This window comes from Gadus chalcogrammus, chromosome 1 (genome assembly GCF_026213295.1).
Source record: "Gadus chalcogrammus isolate NIFS_2021 chromosome 1, NIFS_Gcha_1.0, whole genome shotgun sequence".
Classification (NCBI taxonomy): Eukaryota; Metazoa; Chordata; class Actinopteri; order Gadiformes; family Gadidae; genus Gadus; species Gadus chalcogrammus.
The window spans coordinates 20352183-20358777 of record NC_079412.1 but is presented as its reverse complement, the minus strand read 5'-3'; positions in this window follow the sequence as shown (position 1 = coordinate 20358777).

The window sequence follows — 6595 nt, the reverse complement described above, 5'->3', positions numbered from 1 at the left end:
TCCAACTCCCAGCAGGTTGGGCTGACCTAACCCTCTGGTAACATCCCGGGACGCTGGCTGGCGATGCCCCGCAGCTCGGCGGCCCGCCCTTCAACCACAACACACACACTTCCCATCGCTATTCCATCAAATGGAACTTTATTAACACACGACTTCCGCCAGGAAACCAGAGCGTCAGCTGTGTTTTCCTGCGTTAACAAAGTTGGAACGAAATGGATTCTCGAGTCTTATCAAGTCTGAATGTTTTTATTTGGGCAGTCCATAATCAGAGTCCGGTCTCAGAGGGCTTTCCGGGACCCACATGGTCAACCAGACATAGGAGAGGCTCCCAGACACCTCCTAGTCCTCATAGTCCTCTGGGAGAGACTTCTACCCCTCTTAAGGAGAGGCTCTCAGGCCCAGACGGAGGAGACCTTGAGGGGGGATCTTTAAACATGAAGATGAAAACCTTTAAAAGCCCACCCTCTCAGAGACAGAGAGGTGAGGAGGGAGAGATGGGCTGCTGAGGTTGAAACTCGGGTAATTAGTTTCTATAGAGAGGGCAGGGAACTTCCTCCAGGAAGTAATACACAAACAAACTCACTCACTCACTCACTCACTCACTCACTCACTCACTCACTGACACTCTCTCCCTCTCTCTAAACCTGATAGCACCAACGTGTTTGTGTGTATGTTCAACATTTGTGTGTGCCTGTGTTGTATGTATGCGGATGACGTGTGCATTAACCCTTGACCATGTGCGTACGTATGTAGACAAAGTGTTGTTTCAGTGAAGTGTTGGACCGTGAAATCATGAGATCTGAATCCTGAAGATTGATTTCCCCCTGCAGTGAAATGTCTGCAATAGTTAAGACACCGCCGGAACCGATCTGTGTGTGTGTGTGTGTGTGTGTGTGTGTGTGTGTGTGTGTGTGTGTGTGTGTGTGTGTGTGTGTGTGTGTGTGTGTGTGTGTGTGTGTGTGTGTGTGTGTGTGTGTGTGTGTGTGTGTGTGTGTTGTGTTGAGGAAAGACGATGTGAGAGGTTGAGAGAGAGAGAGAGAGAGAGAGAGAGAGAGAGAGAGAGAGAGAGAGGTGTACGAGATCAGCTGGGATTAAGAGATAGAAGAAGCCTCTGGCAGCTGGGGTCAACCACTCCGCTCCAGCCTCCAGTCGGTCCACTTCTCCATGTTTTATGTCCCAACTTAGTTACTTGGCTAATGCCTTTAAAGCAACTTACACTGAAGTCACATCCATGTCACTAAGAGGGGTTAGACAGTACAGAGACAGGTCATTCAGGAGAAAGTAGGGTTAGACAGGTCATTAAGAGGCAGGTAGGAGTTAGACAGTATAGAGACAGGTCATTAAGGAGCAGGCAGGGGTTAGACAGTACAGAGACAGGTCATTAAGGAGCAGGTAGGGGTTAGACTGTACAGAGACAGGTCATTAAGGAGCAGGTAGGGGTTAGACAGTACAGAGACAGGTCATTAAGGAGCAGGTAGGGGTTAGACAGTACAGAGACAGGTCATTAAGAAGCAGGTAGGTTGTGTGTGTGTGTGTGTGTGTGTGTGTGTGTGTGTGTGTGTGTGTGTGTGTGTGTGTGTGTGTGTGTGTGTGTGTGTGTGTGTGTGTGTGTCATATAACTAGGGATGGGAATTGATAAGAATTTCACGATTCCGATTCCGATTCTGCTTATCGATCCGATTCCTTATCGATTCTCTTATCGATTCTCATTGGGTGAGAAAATAAGTATAAATGTTGTTTGTTTGCATTACATCTCTTTAATATCTGATGCGAAGTTCTTCTAGTATTAGGAAATTGTACATTTTCAAATCAATTGGTCTAGACGAAAAAATATATCGCTTTTTAAGCCCAAATGCCATCATTATGTGCCATACAACTAAAAACACAGACTGAAAACAGCCAAGTAAGAGCTTGTGCCTTTTGGAATTCTAACAGTGCTCATTTGCATTCAACTTGTAACAAAATTAAACTGACATAAACAAAATGAAGCATTGATTAGACAGAGATTTATTAGATGGGCCTACCTAATAAACCGTTGGAACACACAAGACCGGAAACCATAGCAATGCCGGTAAACAAACCCCGAGAAGCCCAATCCCTATGAGAGCTCCCCACGCTACGGCCATCCGGAGGCGACAGAGCTGTTGGCCGTGATATTATATATACAATTATAATATAGTATATAATATCTTATATACTATTATATATAGAGATCCAGGAGTCGCCAACTGCAACAATCACTTTCTCCTCCATTCCGCGGTTCACCCGGACTGCACTGCACTGAGTTTGACGGCTGAACGCTGATTGGCTGTTACACATGTCACTCAGTTATCACGCTGTTGAACGCTGATTGGCTGTCATCACGACAAAAACTTGTCGCCGGTTTTCTCCCGCGACAAACTCGCCCTTATACACGTCTCTACGTTCACTTTGTATGGGATCTTGTCGCCCCGTCGCGTTTGGTGTGAACGCACAATGCGATTCTTCCTCGGCGGCGACATGTTTGCTGCGTTCTGAACCAAATCAAAGCAGCGTGTGTGTGACGTCACGACGCATTTGCCGCGACCGGAACCGATAAGCGGAATCGTTAAGCAGGCTTGCTAACGATTCCAAGGAATCGTTAAACAGGCTTGCTAACGATTCCAAGGAATCGGTTGACTCGGAACCGGTTCTGAACAAGAACCGGTTCTCTATTCCCATCCCTACATATAACAAAACAACAATGAATCAAACCAGTTCCTCTGTCCTCTCCTCTGTCATCACATCTCTTCCTCAAACTACTCATCTCTTCCTCGTGAAACTAGTTCTTGAACGGTGATAGAAGACCAGCTCATTGAAGCGGTTTGGGGGAAAGAAACCAAACATATTTGGGTTTCTTTCCTCGAAAGGATGGCCAGTTGCAGGAAGAGATGTGATGACAGAGGAGTGGACAGAGGAACTGGTTTGAGTCAGTGGGTTGTTGTGAACCACACACACACACACACACACACACACACACACACACACACACACACACACACACACACACACACACACACACACACACACACACATACACACACTACCTAAAGCATGACTAATCCCCTATCTGCGTGACCGGTGATTAGTGTTCACTATCAACCCATTACTCAGACCCGAGAGCAAGTAGGGGTTAGACAGTACAGAGACAGGTCATCAAGGAGCAGGTAGGGGTTAGACAGTACAGAGACAGGTCATTAAGGAGCAGGTAGGGGTTAGACAGTACAGAGACAGGTCATTAAGAACAGGTAGGGGTTAGACAGTACAGAGACAGATCATTAAGAACAGGTAGGGGTTAGACAGTACAAAGACAGGTCATCAAGGAGCAGGTAGGGGTTAGACAGTACAGAGACAGGTCATTAAGGAGCAGGTAGGGGTTAGACAGTACAGAGACAGGTCATTAAGAACAGGTAGGGGTTAGACAGTACAGAGACAGGTCATTAAGGAGCAGGTAGGGGTTAGACAGTACAGAGACAGGTCATTAAGGAGCAGGCAGGGGTTAGACAGTACAGAGACAGGTCATTAAGGAGCAGGTAGGGGTTAGACAGTACAGAGACAGGTCATTAAGAGGCAGGTAGGGGTTAGACAGTACAGAGACAGGTCATTAAGGAGCAGGCAGGGGTTAGACAGTACAGAGACAGGTCATTAAGGAGCAGGTAGGGGTTAGACAGTACAGAGACGGGTCATTAAGGAGCAGGTAGGGGTTAGACAGTACAGAGACGGGTCATTAAGGAGCAGGTAGGGGTTAGACAGTACAGAGACGGGTCATTAAGGAGCAGGTAGGGGTTAGACAGTACAGAGACAGGTCATTGAGGAGCAGGTAGGGGTTAGACAGTACAGAGACAGGTCATTAAGGAGCAGGTAGGGGTTAGACAGTACAGAGACAGGTCATTAAGGAGCAGGTAGGGGTTAGACAGTACAGAGACAGGTCATTAAGGAGCAGGTAGGGGTTAGACAGTACAGAGACAGGTCATTAAGAAGCAGGTAGGGGTTAGACAGTACAGAGACAGGTCATTAAGGAGCAGGTAGGGGTTAGACAGTACAGAGACAGGTCATTAAGGAGCAGGTAGGGGTTAGACAGTACAGAGACAGGTCATTAAGAAGCAGGTAGGGGTTAGACAGTACAGAGACGGGTCATTAAGGAGCAGGTAGGGGTTAGACAGTACAGAGACGGGTCATTAAGGAGCAGGTAGGGGTTAGACAGTACAGAGACAGGTCATTAAGAAGCAGGTAGGGGTTAGACAGTACAGGGACGGTTCATAATGAGGAGGCAGGGGGTAGACATTACAGGCATGCCTACAGGTTGGATGTGGACATTGGGGGTTGAACCCACAACCTTTTGTCTGGGATTCTAACCCCCTAACCACCTCTGGATGATCACACTCCGCTTCTCGCTAACTGAACTTTAGAGAGCTCTGGTTGGCTGGGACATGGCTGAACACTGGAACGTGTGACTGGAGAAGCTGCTTAGATACAAATGAGAAATAGATCTAATTACTTTGAAATATGAATTTGTTCTACATCGCAATAGATTAGTTCACGACTTCATTGTCTTGTTCCATTGTGGACGAAGCTGGTCCTGGTATTTAAATTCAGTCAGACGGCGAACAAGATCACCGTCCTGACGAGAGAGAAGAGCATCAGGAGACACGCGTAGCCACAGCCGGGCTCGTGGACAGATGAATAATCCACCACATCCTCCATCAAACATACAACATCACATACTCTCCTCCTCAACTCTCCTCCAATGACCTCTCCTCCTCTTTCCTTCACTCTCCTCCTCTCTCCTCTTCTCTCATGTACTCTCTTCCTCTCTTCTACTCTACTCCACTCTCCTCCTCCCACTCTCTCTCTCGCTCTCTCTCTCTCTCTCTCTCTCTCTCTCTCTCTCTCTCTCTCTCTCTCTCTCTCTCTCTCTCTCTCTCTCCTCCACTCTCCTCTGCTCCTCCTCTCGCCTCCTTTCTCCTCTCCTCTCTTCCTCCCTCCTCTCTCCTCCTCTCTCCTCTCCTCCTGTCTCCTCCTCTCTCCTCCTCTCTCCTCTCCTCCAGTCTCCTCCTCTCTCCTCTCTCCTTATCCCTCCTCTCTCTCTCCTCCTCTCTCCTCTTTCTCTCCTCCTCTCTCCTCTCCTCCCCTCTCCTCTCCTCTCCTCCCCTCTCCTCTCTCCTCCTCTCCTCTCTCCTCCTCTCTCAGCACCCTGTGGCCTGAGGTTCCTCAGCGTCCGTCTCCTCGTGTGGGCTTCTGTTTTTGCAGACAGCAGCAGAATGGTAATGATAGAGATCATGGAGGATAACTGGATCCCTTCCAAGAGGGAAGCACTGTTGGGTTCCATGGTGGTTCTGATTCTGGCCCGCTCTGTGAGATGGAAACAATGTTCTCTTCCTCTCTGTCCTCCTCAGACAAATTATTCATTTTCTATTTCTCTTGTTCTCCTGTTCACTCTCGTCCTATTTTTCCCCTCTCTCGTTCTCTCTTCCCCTTTCTCTCCGTATTCTCTCCTCATTCTTTCCAGTGTAATTTTACTCTCTCTGGCTCTCTTCCCTCTCCCTTTATCTCTTTCTCTCCATCTCCTTCGCTCTCTCTTACAGAAGTCTGAACCCGACTCGTGTTTCAAGATGTTCTCTCTACAGATTGCCTCTACTGTGAGTGCACGTTTTGCGTTCATGTGCTCTAGCTCTGTGATATTAAAATGAGATCATGCAGATCCATACACTCGTAGGCTGTGTAATGTAATAATAAACATATTCCGTGCCTCAGTTTTAAGCTTCTTCGCGTTGCGTCTTAATATAACTCGGAGGCCTTTGTGGTTGCGGTGGATCGTTAAATAATTCATAGTAGCTACAGAGAGGACAACAGCCAGCCGTGCGCCGCGTTCCACTGCACACCGGAGGGACCGTGGGGCAGCAGAACCTTCACCACGGTCTCCATGTACTGTTGGGCGACACCGTGGGGCAGCAGAACCTTCACCACGGTCTCCATGTACTGTTGGGCGACACCGTGGGGCAGCAGAACCTTCACCACGGTCTCCATGTACTGTTGGGCGACACCGTGGGGCAACAGAACCTTCACCACGGTCTCCATGTACTGTTGGGCGACACCGTGGGGCAGCAGAACCTTCACCACGGTCTCCATGTACTGTTGGGGCGACACCGTGGGGCAGCGGAACCTTCACCACTGTCTCCATGTACTGTTGGGCGACACCGTGGGGCAGCAGAACCTTCACCACGGTCTCCATGTACTGTTGGGCGACACCGTGGGGCAGCAGAACCTTCACCACGGTCTCCATGTACTGTTGGGCGACACCGTGGGGCAGCAGAACCTTCACCACGGTCTCCATGTACTGTTGGGCCACGCCGTGGGGCAGCAGAACCTTCACCACGGTCTCCATGTACTGTTGGGCGACGCCGTGGGGCAGCAGAACCTTCACCACGGTCTCCATGTACTGTTGGGCGACGCCGTGGGGCAGCAGAACCTTCACCACGGTCTCCATGTACTGTTGGGCGACACCGTGGGGCAGCAGAACCTTCACCACGGTCTCCATGTACTGTTGGGCGACACCGTGGGGCAGCAGAACCTTCAC